Below are 17142 nucleotides of genomic sequence, written 5' to 3'. Positions count from 1 at the left end.
AACAAACAACCAACTTCGTTCCCCAACTCTTCCCACCCCCTCCCTTGCAGAGTGAGATTGTTTTGTCTGGAAAAAAATCCAAAGTATAACAAGGGGAGAACAGTTAGTGCTGATTTTCATTTGCATAAATTTTCATATATTTTGGTGAAAATAATAGACTAGTGGAGAGCGGGGCTTAGTGGAGTCAGTGCAAAGGAAAATCTTAACATGGATCGTTTCGCTGGAGTTGAGAACATGCTTTTTTCCCCCTGTCACCTTATTAAAATCAAAAATTAAAAAAAATTTCTCTAAATCCTGGAAGTATGATCGGTAAGTGTTTTACGTTTTTTTTATCTACTTTTGTTTGCTTTAAAGTCTTCTGGATATATATTTTCAAAAGCTTAGGACAAGACAGGGAAACCTATGGCAACTGCCTGGAAGGAAACAGACTGGAAAAAAAAGGGAAAGGGAAAGGAAAACAAAAATCCCAACAGCAACAAAAAGCACCTTAGTGAAATATTACATAAAAAGCATGGATTCATTCCAAAGCTCAAGGCAGCAAAGCAATTCTTCAGTGCTGGAAAGTCTTTCTGGTTACTACTTCACTTTTCTGGGCACTGTTAATTATTGTAACACCAGGACTCGGGGAGGCGAGTGGGGGTGAGGGGGCGGCGAGGAAAGCTCTCGAAAATATTACAGATTTGTAAAGGGGAGCCGAGGCAGAGATGCAGGCTGTTTTCAAGTCTGGTTCGTGGGGGGGGGGCGGGGGGGTCGCCCGGCGAGCGGGGAGGGGGCTCGGCCGGTGCGGCGGGCGGGAGAGGGGCCGGGGCCGGGCCAGGGCACGGGGGACCCGAGCACCTGCCGGCGCAGGGACGGGTGCGGGGGGAGACAGGGGAAGGTGCGGAGCGGCGGTGCACGCAGAGGGTTAATATTGTAACTAGGGAACAGACGGTTAAGCACAACATCTAGAGCTCTGTAGTGAAAGTCCATCAGAAAGAGTATAATCAATCAAAACTAACCAGGACATCCCTTCATTTTATTCTCCAAGGAGATTGGGGCTGGAGGATTACAGACCAGATTTCACTTTGTTTCTCTCTCCTGACCGTCTTGCCTGTCTCTCTGCTTTCCCCGAATCCCGTCCAATTGAGAGGTGTAGTCTAATGATCTGAAACTCTTATAGCGTTTAGGTCAGTGTGATAAATAATGTGATAAATAATGTAGGATTAAATTAATAGGCCAGATACTGCTCCTGAAAACTTTATCGAGGCTTAAATATCCCAATATGTGACTTTAATTATTTTAATTTTACTGTGTTATTTGCATATTTTTTCTTTCCCCCCTCTGTTGCTGCTGTTTCGGACACACAATAGCTGGTGATCATTGTAATTTCCTAGAATTAGTTACTTCTTTGGAAACGGTCGATAGCCAAATCAATAAAATGGCTTGTAAAACTAGGGAGGTATAGGTTTCAGTTTGGGAGGGGGAGGAAGAATCGCTCATTTTCCACTTCTTGTTGACGTGCCCAGCGTCTCTTTTGACTGGGGTTAACTCTGTGTGCTCCATCGGAACAGATGCCGTATAGAGCTGCTCCCTCAAGATCATTTGTTTCCTTGATGGGGGAACATTTCTGAGCAGAACATATTGGTTGCCATAGAGAAAGAAATAAAAGGAAGAACACTAGTCACATTAAGCTATATGTTTGTGCACTGGGCTTTAGATAAAAGGACCCCAGTTCAAGCCAGAGAGAACGGGGCCAAACCAGAGCTTCTTAGCTTCACTAAAACTAGCTTTATTTTGTTTTGGACTTTTACGGTTGAAACATGTAGGCTAATTTTATTGGCTGTAGTTAATTTTATACGATTCGGCTTGTGAGCAAAATCAACTTCGGCCGAGCTCCGCCGGGCGCCGACCGCCCGCCAGGGGGCGTCCTGCAGCACCGCCGCCCGTCGGGCCCGTCCCGGCTCCTCACGGGCACCCCCGGGCACCCCCGGTCCCTGCGCTCACCCCCGGGCACCCCCGGTCCCTGCGCTCACCCCCGGGCACCCCCGGTCCCTGCGCTCACCCCCGGGCACCCCCGGTCCCTGCGCTCACCCCCGGGCACCCCCGGGCCCTGCGCTCACCCCCGGGCACCCCCGGTCCCTGCGCTCACCCCCGGGCTTCCCCGGGCCCCACAGTCCGGCACAGCCCCGCCGCCGGGACACCCCGTCCAGGGGAGACAGCCCCAGAACTCCCGAGACCGACGAGGCGGCGCGCAGGGGGAGAGGAGCGGGGAGCCGCGGATTCAGAGCCCGCCCCGAAAGTGTCCCCGTCGGTTGCGGTACCTCCGACGGACCCTGGGCCTGTGAGGGAGGGAGAGCGGTAATTAAACACAGGCACGGGCACGCGGCTCGGGGCAACCTGGGGTGCCACACTTTTTTTTTTTTTTTTCCCGTCCGAATAAGGCGCTTAAACCTCTGGAGATGCAATAAAACTACTCTTTTTTTTTTTTTTAAACATAATTTAATATTTAATCGCCGCATTAAACCTGGAAAAGTGGCTTCTTCTCTCTCTTTCTCTTCTTTTTTTTTTTTTTTTTTTTTTTTTTTTTTTTTTTCTTTTTCTTTTTCCTTTTTTCTCCTCCCCTCCTCAAGCTGGCCACTCCTCCCCCCCCTCATCCCTTCCTGACTTATCTGTCTGCGGGAGCCAGCGGCAGAGGCAGCGCCGGACTCCTCCCGCCCTGCTCGCACACCGGGCACAAGTTGTCGCCGTCCGGGACACTCGCAGACGTGATCCTCAACTAAAAACAACAGAATCCACGGCGACCACAGCTTAGCTCTACACAGCTTGGCTCCCTTCCCGAGCACGTGTACTCTCAGCCCTGTGCCCCTTTTCTCCGCTTTCCTCCCCAAGTGGTTGCAAGAAAGGATGGAAGTGATAAATTTAAGGGAGTTTTTTGTTTGTTGGGGTTTTCCTTGTTGTTGTTAGGGTTTGTTTTTTTTTTTTTGTAGTATTCCTGCTTGTACACGTCTGTTTCTCACTCCCGTCCGCCGGCAGGATGCTGGGCAGGGGCAGATCCGCGTGGCTGCAGCATCCTTTAACGCACCTGCAAGGGGAATGTCCCAGGCAGCCCCCGGACGGGGAGGGGGGAACTGCTGCCACGGGGTGGTGGGTTTGCAGCCACTTTGTTTCCCCGCGCTGGAGCCCCAGCAGTTTCCGTGTGACTGGGAAAGTTTTATTCCTTGCCTCCATGAAGAAAAGACCAATTGGAACCCTGGAAATCGCACAGCCCATAAATATGATACAACCTGGCAAGATGATCTGCCCGCCTAAAAACCTAACACAAACACACACACCAAAAAAAAAAAAAAAAAAGAGAGAGAGACACAAAAGTAATCAAAGAGAGAAAACGACCGACAAGAAATTACACTTTTAATTTAAAATGTTCGTGGGTCTTCATTTGGAAAACGGAGTCAAGTCTCCGTGTGTAGAGACTTTGAGGGAAAAGGGTTGAAATATTTACATGAACAAAACTTTCCACCTACCGCGTTTGGCGCAGTAAGCACTAGCAATATTCCAGACTAGTAAAATACATTCCGGAGCGCAGTTCTCTTCAGAAACGTGGTGGCTTGCTTGAGATTTGCCGTAGTTTAGTGAACATTTCTCTCGCCTCTGAAGGGTTTTGGAGTTGAAAGCTCAGCATCCCGGGATCGGGATTGAGCGGATTTCCCTCCAGCTTTCCTCTGTCCCCCCTCCCCCCAACCCTCCAAGCGTAACCTGCGTTATATTTTAAACAAAACAGGAGTTAGCAGCTCGGCTGTTCTGCTGTATGCCCGCACTAGTTAGCAGCAGCAGCAGCCTGCGAGATACTGCAAGCGAAGTGAAAAACTAACTCTTAAACGAGCAACAAGTTAATTCGGTAAAACTTAAACTTTGCTGGCTGCCTTCGGAAGAGTCTGGTCCGGCCAAGATTGTTGGCTCCACGCTTGCAACGGCACCCCAGTTGTTTCATGGCTAGGCTTCGCGAACATTTTTTTCACATCCTTCTTTTAATAAATGCCTATTTGTCCGAATGGACGCCTTTGGAAAGTGAATGTAGACGCAATACTGTCTTGGAGGTAGGGAAATGAAAGTGTTTACCGTATTTAGTATTCATTTACTTATAGTGGGAAATGATTAGGTATGTACTAATATAACCGTGGAGAGCAACTGCCTAATTAGCATTTACAAATTAAAATGTTAAACATAAAGACATATTCCGTATACAGTCTGCTATATGTAAAACACATTCGTGCATAATACGGCAGTCAGCTGCAAACGTGAAGTTGACTGGCTTCCAGATATGTAGCGTTCTTGGCTAATGTGAGCTGCTCTGGGTTTTTCAAGCTTACCCACGCTGTAGTTCATAGTTCTTATGACCACCTTGATAGCTGCACTAGGGATATTACACTAACCAATCTGAAGAAAATAGGAAAATACACAGATTACTTTTAAAGTCTGTCGATAACAACGATAAACACAATAGGCAGGCAGATCATTTATCCATACCTTTTATTCTAAAGGCTCCACTCGGAACCTTATTTATTGTTTTGAGCATAACAAAGCATTTCGGGTTCTGTAATAAATTAGAACAATAATACAGAACTGCACATGCAAAGCAAGATAGCTTTTAAAACAGAAGTCCTTTCTTTCCCAGCTGCATAATTTTGATATTACCCAATGTGTCGTGCTCAGGGTTCACCTCACACAGACTGTAATGAGAGTTGCCAAATGAATGGAACAATCTATCTGTTGACTTGAGCTCAACGTAGACATATTACATATGATGGAAACCTAATGCTCCCACCGATGTTAGAATCAGAGGGATATATAGTTCCAATCCAGACCCTTGAACATGTAGATTTTTATTTATCAGAATAACTGTGCATGTAGCGACATAAAAAGGGGATTTACAAGTTGAAGTCTTTTAAAAGAGACTGTGAAAACCTTAGCCCTGCTTTTATTAGACATGATATCATTCCGATTTGCGTGCTTGCCATCTCAATGGCTTTTCACATGTAAAAAAAAAAAAAAGATCCATATGCATTACATAGATTTTCTTTTACGCACATAAGGACTGGCAGTCTCTTAGTGGATAAGAGGGTGAATAATTGTGATACACCAGAAAACAGTTCGTGCAGTTTGGCAGCTCTGGTTATTATTATTAGATTTTTTGACATTTGAACTTGTCTATTGTCTAAGGAGCTCAGTGCAGATTGCAGTAGGTCAACCTTAAGGCTGCTCTTTTTGGCATTGCACACAAACATGCACACGCTGTCTGTTCTCCTTGTGTGAATGCAGCAGCTACAGTTTTATCGTGCCTCTTTTTTTTTTAATGCACATCTATTTATATTTATCTAATCCGCTTGGGGTTTTCACGGTCGTGTGATTAGTTTGTACGTGCCTTCATTTTACACCCATTCCTCCAATCTATATATTTGCCTGATGTTGGATACTTTTAAGTACTTTACAGCAGTATAATTCCAGCATCCCGACGTTTGATGAAAGGGACTTCAGTAGCCCTGGGATTAAATGACGTATTTCCCTGCAGCTTCGCTCAACTCCATCATGACTCCTACAGTCAAAAGTTAACGTTATTCATCATCTCCTTGCATTTATTTCCTCCTCCCCCCTCTAAATTCAGCCCCACCATCCTACTTTTGAAACGGTTTCTTGCCGCCTGCTGGGAGCTGGCGGGGTGTGGGGGGGGGGGGAGAAGTGTGGGAGGCGGAGGCTGGGACCCGAAAGCCCCGGCGGGGAGCCTGCCGCCACTTTGCGTCCCCGGGGGCGCCCCCCGCTCCACCGGCCTTTCCGCGGTCGCGGAGCGGGCCGCGGCCACGCGAGGTTCCGGAAAACGCCCTCCCAGGCGGGGCGACGGGAAAGAAGGATGCTTCAAAGAAGGAAAATGGGAAATAGGGATGAATCGCCCCGGGGGGGATGGAGAAGGGGAGCGGGTAAACTGGATCAAACCCGGTAGGAGAGTCAGTTTGCACTGGGAAAATCTAGAGATTGTGTCTAAATAACTTTTCCCTGGAGTAATTTGCACCTCTTGGTCTTTCTTCTCTCGTTTGGTTAGTGCTGTTTTCTTATCTGCCAGGGTGAAGGCACTCAGGCCGAACAACAGTCCATCTCTTCTTCTAGCAGTCTGTCATTTAAAAATGTATCTATATGCATGTATAAGTGTGCAGATATATAGGTATACTTACATCCAGGCGTGTACAGAAGCATATGCATCTGGATTTGTTCCTCTCTTCACTCCCCTTTTCCCTCCTTAACAAGCACCTGATAACGCATTTAAGGCTTGTTATTTGAACTCTCAGATCAGCATGCAGAAATGCAATTGCAACGTTTTTCATCAGAAAGAAAAGAAGGAGGAAAGGGGGAGGAATTCCCCCCCAGCCCCTCACACCCTTACACACAGATATCCAGTGCTCGGTAATCGCTGAGTCATCGTATTGGGGGTCAGTGGGTAAACATGAAGGAGAGAGAGAGCAGCAGCTTATTAAAAACCTCGGCACAAACCTCATCCCTCCTCATCTCCAGCCTGGAGATCCCTCCCCTCCTTCTTCCCCTGGATTTATTAATCCGGACTTGGAATAAAGTGGTCAAAGTGCGGCCAGAGCCTTTTTGAGGCTGGATGTCCTCCTCCGGTGCAGTGTGACCCGCTTTGTTCCGGAGGGGTGGAGGGAAGAAATTCAACATTAAACTACTATTTGGACTGTCGATGATGTGTGTCGTTTTGTGGGGGAGAGGGGAGAAGGAGGAAAGGGGGAAAAACTGGCCAGTTCACTTAAGGATGCAAAGAAAGGGAGAGCTTTCTCCAGGGCTGGACTCTGATCTGTGCATGTTTATTCCTGTTTAAACGCTATTGTTCCTGTCAGCCTTTGACATAAACAGAAGGGGCGGGGGGGGGGGGGGGGGGGGGGGGGGGGCGGGGGGGGGCCGTTGAGGGGGGGTGACTGGAACAAAGCTGCTCAAACCCCAGCAACCCTCAAAGGTAGAGGAATACTTTCTTTTCTTCCCTTTAAAAATATATGACCACACTTTGTGTTTGAGGTCGTTTTCTGGGTCCCCCCCACTCTCCCTATGAACTGAGCAGAGTGTCTGGCAGTGATTCACTTACCAGGGCCCATTTAGACAGGCACATGTCCCCCCAGGTGGGTGCCAGAGGGCCTTGCAAGGACAGCTTCTTGGGCCCATGGGCTGCCAGCGGTTTGAAGGAGTAGACTTAAAATCGGTTTGCAGCAAGGCCTGCAGTGGGAAACAAAGAGGCAGAAATGTTGGGAGCCTGAGGAGAGCCTGAAATACAGAGAAACATTGAGCTTCCCAGAGATGTTTCAGCTTCTCAGTGGGGGACAGAGCAGGATCCTTTTTGGGCTGCCTCTGTGCATTTGAGGGCTGGACTGTACAGCCCACACTGAATCAGAGGCATTGTGTGTAAATAAATAAGTGCACATTGTTTTGAGATGCTGCTATTGTATTTGGGGCTGGGGGGAGGAGAGGGTAATATTTTGTGTGTGTGTATGCATGCTGGCCTGTGCGCTTTCAAAAGGTGAGTGCAAATTGCAATAGTTGCTGCTCTGTTTTTGTTTGTCAAACAGGGCCCATCTCTTGGGAGAGGGGCATGTGGCGGATCCCAGCCCAGGATTACATTAATCAAAGCATTATTTCCCCAGGGATGTGCAGCACAAATGATAGTAAATCCTAATAAAATTGGATCGCTGAGAAATTGAACGCTTAAAGTAATCTGCTCTGCCTGATAAAAACTTCAAATTTATAAGATATGCATCCCCACCTCCAAACACCTTAGGTATCATCACTATGTGTGTATTATACGTCTATCTGTAGGAGAGAAATCACTGCTCAGTTTAGCAGGCCCATCACTACTGAATATATACATAGATATAAATGTGTGTATGTGTGCATGCACACATATATTGCACACACACACACACAAAGTAATAAAATAAGCTAAAATCTATATGCACATAACAATGATGAATATGGCTAATATTTTAAGGACTTTGCATGCAACACCTTTTCTGTGGCAGGCGTTGTAAAAGGCTTGGACAACAATACACATAGTTGTGTACCAGCACTGTAATCTTGCCTGGGGACTCAGGTCTCTCTTGCTTTTTACTGATGCTCACCATGGGCCTCCATGATGGTACCTGTAATCTCAGCCCACCAAGAGCAGCTTTGCTTTTTAAATATGACACCACAGGAGAGGTAGGGAAAGAATTTAAAAAAAAAATAAAATAAGTGAACATGAGCATTTGAAGCCTTTGAGGGGATGAGCTTCAGAAGGAAATTGCCTTGGACCAGGTGGGCATAGTTGAAGGAAGGAAAGGTGTTCCCAGGCCAGTTATTTTGCCTCAGACATGCAGCATGCTGCACGCACAGTCTCTCAGTGCAGGGCTAGACCACCACCTCCTCTGCCCCTTGGCATGGGCCAGCAGAGGCCAGGGTATCTGCTGGCCTTTCACGAGCTTCAGACCCTGAGTCTCAGCTATTTCCTTTCTGCAGAAGGAAAGTTTATTTATAATTGTAGCCATAGGACATGACAATAGGCTGAAAGAGACCCACTGTCCAGCAGGAAAAAAAAAAAAAGGCTTTCCCCCCCACCTCTTCCCGCTTAAAGACTGCTGTGCTTCCAAATGTGAAAGGGGCAGAAGGCATTTCCACTCACCCAGCTGAAACTCTTTGAAAGGCTGTGAGCCTCCCCGACGTTATAAATGCTGATCATTCCTCCTACCCCCGCTGTCCCGGGACCCGTTACCCCCGCGGGAGTCGGCTTTGCTGCGGGCCCCCATTCGGGGCAGGTCCTGCCCGCTGCCCTGCGGCCGTCATGTCCCGTACGCCTCTCTCTGTTCCTGTCTTTTCTGACATCGCTAGGCAGACCGAAGGCGACTTAGCCCTTCCCCTAGCGTGGGGCTTTCCTGCCCCGGGGGCTTGCAGAGAAGGGCGGGCGGAGGTGGCCCCGACCCCGCAGCGCCCCGCACCCTGTCCCGGCCTGCCGGTGTCTTTCCCCACTGCCTGTAGACAGGCAGGCGGCGGGGGTGAGCTGAGCCCTCTCCCAGCCCCGAAATGACGCAGCCCCTGCTCCAGCATCGTCGCCCGTTCGGGCTGGCTCCATTTCAGGAGCTCCGTCTCCCCCCACCCCCTTCTTACCAGTCTTCCTCCTTCCTCCTCCTCCTCGCCTCACCGTCACTCTCAACCAACACTCCCCCCCCCCGCCTCGCTCCCGCTTTCCCCCGCCGCCCCAAACTCCTTCCTAAGGACCGTGGGATGCTGGTGAGCTCTGATGAGAGTTGCCGGTCTCCAATTCCAAACGGGGAGCCGCCGGGAGCGGTGAGGCAGCCGTGCCGGGGGAGAGTGGTCGGGGGGATAGGGAGGCAATGAAGGAAGGAGGCGGGGGGGCGCATCTACGCACACCCCCTCTCCCCCCATTTGGCGCACCCCCTGCTCCCGGGAACGTGCAGCCCCCGCGCCCCGCCCGGCCCTGTCAGCGCAGCGGCGGCTCCGCGACCCCCGACGGGGCTCCCGCCGCGCCCCGCACGACTCCCCTCGTCCTCCCCCACGCGTGTACGGAGCGTGCAGGGACACACTCACCTCGCCACTGAGGGTCCCTCTTTTCCTTTATCCCCCTTCTTTTCCTATCCCTTCCCCCCCGCAAAAGAAACCTCAAAAACCCCCAAAAAACAACCCCCAAAAAGCCCAATAATTTGCATACCGTTTGTCACCCTCGCTCAGTATCCCCCCCCCCCCCCCCCGCTTCTTTTATCCCCCCCTTCACCCCCGCCCAGACCGACCCTTCTCCCCCACTCCCCTGCAACCCGGGTGCAACCGGATGGCAAAAATCAAAGCTGGATCCAATTTACCCCAGTTGTCTTCCTTTGAACACTCATAAGGTAGGTATGGTGGGATGCTGCGCTCCCACTCCCCATGTGCTCAGTGAGGTGCCTTCCTCTCCACCCTCTCTCCCCCTCCCCCCCATGCCGCTCTCTATTCCTTAATTGGCTCTATCTTGATGTGCACTTGTTTTGTTTAGCCTATTTTACCATTGCGGACGAGATAGGCAGAAAAAGGAGCGTTTGACTTGGTATGTCTCTCTGATTTTTTTTTTGTTCCCCCCCCCCCCCCCCCCCTTCGAGGTTAATTTGCATTCGAAGTCTAATTCATATTTCAAAATCCTGGCATTTGAGGACTGTATAGGAACAGGGCATTCATTTCTGTTTTTGAGGAGGAGCCTTTCCTGCATTTGCTCCTCTCTGCATAATTTCATTGTGTTCACAAGTGACAGGGATTTGCATCAGTTATTTTGCAATTTATTTTTTAAAAGAGTTGGATCAAATTTAAGGAAAAAAAATTATTTTTAAAATTGCCAAGGGAGTAAATACTGGGCATTATAAAAGGACCATACATTACTAACAATGTTGCAAACTTAGAGTTTAAGGCACAGACTATATATTCAGATAAACATATTAATCTGCATTCCTTGGAGTTGGATTTCTGAGTCCTGAACATCCGATTTTGATCACAGTCAGAGAAAGTCAACTATACAAATACTGTGGTGTATTTATAGCTCCTCACATTTATTTACAGGTGATTTTACTGCTGTTTGCTACTCTTGCTCCAGCGCTTTGTAATTATTTCACTCCTGCAAGGCATTTCATAGGATTAGATGCTGCTTTACTCATTAAAGATTTTCGGCTTATCCAGCTGTAACTTTCATCCACAACTCTGGAAATAGTTATGTGGCCACGTGGATGTTATGGAAAGATTATAAAAGATATGTGGATATAAACCAATCTTTTTATACGTCTACGTATCTTTCAGTTCTTTGGATATGATGAAGAATCTGTCTACATTTAGGCCTTTATGGGTCCTTTAAGGACTTCTTTCACATATTTTATTTGTATCTATAGAATGAATTTTCTTTATGTATGTAGGGATTACATGAATGGCATATGTTGCATAATATGCATATGAGGCCTTTCAAGTATTTCTGCACACACACAAATTTATTTTTGACAAATGTATGTGTGTGTGTACATGCATGTTTATACATGTGTGTGATGAAAAACATACTGGAAGAGAAAACTGCCCAAAATAAAAAATGTTCATAAAGGAAAAGCTGTTAAAGTAGTTCACTGGGAGTTTACATCTGGTGCTTTGCAAAAGTCACTTAAGTTGCAGACTTTACTCTAAATACATTTATATACCCCCATTTCAGCATAAAAATCTCTCTGCATGTATTTGTCCTTCTATAACTAAGTGAGGCTATGAATTATGCCTAAAAAGATGCCACTGATATAAAAAACTTGTAAAATAGTAATGAAATATGGAATTTTATATAATGCCAACAACTGTAGCATGATTCTTGGCATAAGCAGTTTAGTGCAATTTCATTTGTCTGAACCAGAATGATATTACAAAGTGAATTAATAGAACATTAGTACTGAAAAAAAGAAACACTTCTTCCTTTGAAATATGAAGTGCCACTAACTTGAGATGAAACCTGAAAGTCAGTGAATAATATATGGGAAATATTAATATTTTAAATGTATCATATTTAAAATTGCTGTGAACTTAAACAAGGTTTCACATCAAGAAAAAACAAGTAATTCATTTTAGGTTCCAATTTTATATGCAACATTTTACAAATGATGCACTTCACTAAAGAAGGGAAGTCAGGTATGTAAGCATATTTTGTAATTTTGCACGTGAAATAAAGTCATTATGGAATATGAATTTAATTTGGAAAATGATAAAAAAGAATAATTGTTTTATTTTTTCTACTGTGCTGCAAGGAAAACATTTTTAAGTAGCTGATTGAGGAGATGAAATGAACTGATATGGCCCATAATACCCACATGGGCTTTTATACCTTGTGAAACCACATCACAACAGAACCTTTATAAAAAGTATGAAGTCAAGTAATGCAGTCATATTTTATATTTAGAATGGGAGTTGATATGATTCAGCCTAATGTTGTAAAGAGTGAGCCCTCTGGCACTTGGTATTACATTATTTTAAAATTACTCCTGCAAGGAAAGTTAGTAGAAAGAGGGTAGCAGTGTTGAAGCCTAACACTGAAGCTCAGGAGCAAATTGGGGTGCCACTGCCTGTCCTGGCTCTGGTTTAAGTGAGGACAAAGTGTCACCCTTGGTTCTCTCCTTAGTTCAAAGTCTGTTGGCTCCAATGTTTCAATGCCCTGCTCCAGTGAGCAGGTACACCTCAGCCTCTGGAAGCCAAACCTGTGCTCCTTGAGATGGGCCAAATCCTCCTTTTCGCTTTCATTGAAGCCACTTGGAGTTTTGTCTGATTGGAATGATATGTAGGATATGTATGACTGGGCATTTTGAGCAACTGGGGAAAAAAACCCCTACCCAAACCCCAACATGTCTTTGCATCAATGGAAAGTGTTGGATGTGTCTGAAAGGGCAGTTGTGTGTTCTGGGAAAGACTGACTCTACCATGACTCTAAGTGCCTATGAACTGTCTTGTGGAAGGACAGCAAAGTCTGGTTAGTCCATAGCCTGGTTCCCACCTACTTAGCTGTTCCCACTAGGAGCTAGTTGCAGGTGCCACAGAAGAAGACAGATTGGTGGCGGAGAAGAGGGGACACGGTTGTCACTTGCTACACAAGCAGATCTCTTTCTGGACAATTTTACCCTAAGCCCTGGCATATTTGCTATGGTTCTCTCAATTATCTCCCAATAATTTCAGTAGCTTGTATTTTAATTACAAATGCCTAGTGTCCTTTGGAAACTCACTACAGATATTTTAAATTCAGAATAACTGTGATGGGAAAAAAATCATGCTTTTCCTTTTTATTCAGTTTTATCACAATCACAGTTTATTTAAATATACATTTCTCTGCTGTGAAATAACCTTTCTTTCCACATTTATACCCATGTGCACAATGCTAACTCATAGCAGAAAAACATTTTAGAACACCGTGCCATGCTTATAGGATAATTATTAATCTTGTCAGAATAAAAAGTGTGCTAAAACTATTCCATACAAAGGTTTGTGCCTTAACGCTTTTGAAAAATTTTTTTAAAGTAATCAGAGATGTCATAACAGAGGGAGAAACCATACGATATATAGCACGTAGTAAAAGTATATGACTCCTACAGGACTATTTAGAAATACACAAAGCTTATTTTTTTTCCTTTTGGTTAGTAGACTACTTGAGGAAAAGGTATGTTTTTATTTTTATTCCTGCTTTTGTCTATGAAGACAATGGGAAACTACAATTTCCAGATTTTAGTAGCTATAAATGGTATAAAAATAAGGAAGAGAGATGTTAATGATACATATCTGGAGGGATAAATGCACAATAATCATGCACTCTGATAGCAGAAAGAAAAATTATTTGACTATAAAACCAATGCTAAATACAAGCAGAATAATATTGTTCTAGTGAGAAATATAGCAACTAAAATGATACAACAAAAATACACTTTTGAAACTCTCCGTATGCTTAGAACTTTTCCAGTTGAATATTCCTTTTTAATGTTTTGTGACCACTGAGATATAGTTAGTGAACAAGCCAGTCAAAACTTTTCTTTGTTTTCCTACCCCATATCTACAAATCCAAAAATGCAACCTGTAGCAATTCCACTTGATATTAGGAAGGTGATTTTCCTGTTTGTTGCTTGGGTTTTGCTTGAAACTTGATTTTGCGTACTCTGACTCGTGCTGAAATTTCTGGGGCGTGCAGCAGTGTTTGTAGGGTCATCCACTTATTTTGTGTGGGAGGGCCAGCTTTTTCATAGTGGGGATTCATTCAGGCACAGGAAAGGGATACTGCAGGATAGGGACTATTTTTCAAGGGCATTGGGCATTTACCCTCTCATTTGACTTCAGTGAGAACTCTGAAAACTCAATATTAAAAGAAAAGTGCCCATTTTTCTTTAGAAAGTGAAATGTGGACATAAAAATCTGATAAATTTCTTTTGTCTCTGGTTGAAAAAAATGGTAAAATGCTATAGCTGGAAATGTCTCTTTTTATCTTTGAATAGGTTTCGCGTCAACCCTTTGAGTATAAAGCACAAACCTACCTTTCCCCATGTGATAACTGTTTATTTTGCCTTTTTGTTCTGAGGTAGAAAAAATGATTAAACCACTAATGCCCCCAAAAAAACAGACAGAAATAATAGAAATTATTCTTCATTACTCAATTAAGAAAATAAGAAATTTGGAATCTGCGTAAGGGGAATTATGATTTTATATGCTGCTGATTTGACTTTTTGAAATTAGTATCTTCGTACTGAACTCTTGCATATATTTTTATTCCTGATAGGAAAGAATAAGATGCACATTTCAAAGACCTGTTAGAGGGACAGCTTTTTGAACTGTGACATGCTGAAGCCTAAAACATTTCCTAAAACATTTCCTCAAATGTTTTGAGGAACAATCATGATCTGGGGAGAGGAGAGTATCCATAGATGCCTCTCTGCCAGTGAACCCTGTAGCAGGTCATGTGCACCTGGGGCTACAGATTTCTCTTCATAAGAGGAGTAGCAGGAGAACCAAAACACAACTGGTTATTGATCGAAGTTCCCTCAGTGCAACACTATCAAGTTTTGGGATCAATTTTGGCTGGATGGTGTCAAGCTGCAAGTGGGAAAGGGGTCCAATCCAAACCGTTTTGCGCCACCAATGTCCACACTCAGGAGATAATTTCTTCGTCTGCAAGTGGTGGTTGAAGCCATGACCCTTCTCCCAGCAAAACCCAGGACAAGCTGGCCCCATGACTCCCAGCAGGACTTGTGGTCCCTGGGGGAGAAATGCACCACTTTTTTGTGCGGAACCCACAAGGCTCCCCTCTGCATCCTGATGTCAGTTTTCCTCTGGTTTCATGTCTAACCTCTCTGTTAGGTTTTTTTTAATTTTAAATCCTGGCTTCGTCTAGAAACGATTGGGCTGTGCTCAGCACCGCCTGTCTTGATAGGTTTGAAATTCCTGGGAAACCTCAATACTGGCACTTTCTAAACACAGTGAGAAAAGCACAGTGGAATATTAATGGGAGAAGCACATTTTAAAGGGGCAACACCACTTTGTTATTTTTGTCTGTTAAAATATATCGGTCAGGGGCAGCTTGGGGGAGTTGCAGCAAAGCCACAAGTGGTCTTCACAATTTAGAGCTTCTGTGTTTTAATTATTTCTTTTTTGCTGCCACTGTGAAAGATCCCTGGAGACAATGGGGCTGTGACACTGAGGAACAGGTTATCCTCATTGTGCAGGGAGCACCATAAAAAACACAAAACAGAGACACAGAATAAAATACATCTCCCTCTGTCCCTTCCCATTTTCCCTATTTTCTGCTGTTACAGTAGTTATGTTACATCAGCAGTGGGTAAAAAGGAAAAAAAACAAACAGATGGAAATGTGTGTCTAAATTGACAGAGCCTTTGTAAATTTTAAGAACTATCTCAAGGAAAATAATAATAATAATAATAATAATAATAAAAAATAACAACAGTAATAATAATAATAGACATTCTACACTGTTATGGATTTTATTTATTTAAACAGAAATTTATGGAGCTGGCCACACACTAAAAATTGAAGAGTTTGGTACTGCAGTTGCTTTGGTGTATTTTTTAGCATTGTAATGGGCTACAGGGAGACAAAGGAGAATATGAATATATGGCAGTTGGTCTTTAGGTTTGGGTGACATTTTTGCTTGTTTTAACTGTCTTTTTAAAAAACTTATTTTTCTTCTATCATGCTATTGAATTGCAGCAGATATTGATATAGAAAAGCTGGAATTATTTAATAACCAAAATTAGAAGTGATTTTTTAGTATATTTCTCATTAACAACCTCTTGACTGATAAGGAATCCTGAGGTCCAGGCTAAACTCACCCATGGTGAGAAAGAGTGAGATGATAGATGGACATATTTCTCACCTTCAAAACAGGTTTCTTTAGAAAGCAGTAGAAAGCAAACCCTTTCATAGAGCATTAAAAAGCAAGCTCAAACATGACACTACTGTCACACCTTTCATGGTACTTTTTTTTTCAGGAGTCTGCCCCTGATTTTAGTCCAAAGGAGCTGCTCTTTGAAATGGCGTGTCCAGCTTTGGCGTTTGCCTGCTGAGGAAGAGGTATGCCCTTTGTCCCTCACCTGCAGATGGCTTGGATGCTTTTACTTTCCTGAAGCGAGCACTTCCCAGTGGGCTGCATTCAGAAAGTGCTTTTCATAGCAGTAATACAGAACCAAGTTACAAAAGAATATTAATCCAATACATTCCAAAATTCAAATATGTGTGATTAATAAGCATTATTATCTATAAATAAGGCTCTAATGATACTTTGGCAGTGTTGTAAACACAAGAATCAGAAGCAATTATTGTCATTATTGTTCTGCAAGTACTTTCCATGAATACCAAATGGATATTACTGTCCAGCTCCTCGGCACATAGAAATCCTGTAAAGAAACAGTTGTCAGTCAGTAAGGCCTGGCGGACTGCTGTTAACTACATTTTTCTAAAGTGCAGTGTACCTAAAGACAAAGCCCCTGAGTTATTGAGAGTAAGATGGTTGATTAAAAAAATTTTTATTTGTGTTTTGCAACCCCCCAAAAGATGTTAAATAAAGCCTATGATAAAGTTTTCACATCCTGTGAGAAGAACAGTTTGTGCGATGGCTGTGATTAAAAAGGGAAATGGATTCTCTGACAAAAAAACTGCCTTTCTTTATGTGAAACCCACAAAGGTGAGAAGGTCCCAGCTAAAAGGTGGTGTGTAAATAATGACACTCCCCAGCTGTAAGAGGTAGCCCACTGCTAGTTTTCAAGGACATGGGATCAAAGGGGCATTCAAGACTCATCACATTTACCTCTCCCCAGTTTGTACAGGTTCCATAGACTGGAGTCACATTGTCGGCCAGGTCCCGCTCTCTGTGACACCCCCACTTGCCTGCCTTTGGCAGTCTCACCTTCCTCACCAAACCTTGCTGCTTTAGACGGCGCCAGCCAACAGCAGCATTTTGTGGTGGGTGTCATGTTGTTCTTCAGATGCCAGGGTGTCATCGCGAGCGGGAACAGTGTGGGTCTGACTCTCTGAATATGCAGAAAGAAAAAGTAAAAAAAAACCCAACCAAACCCCAAACAGTAAGCTTTACTTTCCAAA

This window comes from Pseudopipra pipra, chromosome 2, assembly GCF_036250125.1.
Source record: "Pseudopipra pipra isolate bDixPip1 chromosome 2, bDixPip1.hap1, whole genome shotgun sequence".
NCBI classification, from domain to species: Eukaryota; Metazoa; Chordata; class Aves; order Passeriformes; family Pipridae; genus Pseudopipra; species Pseudopipra pipra.
Note: the sequence above shows the minus strand (reverse complement) of the source record.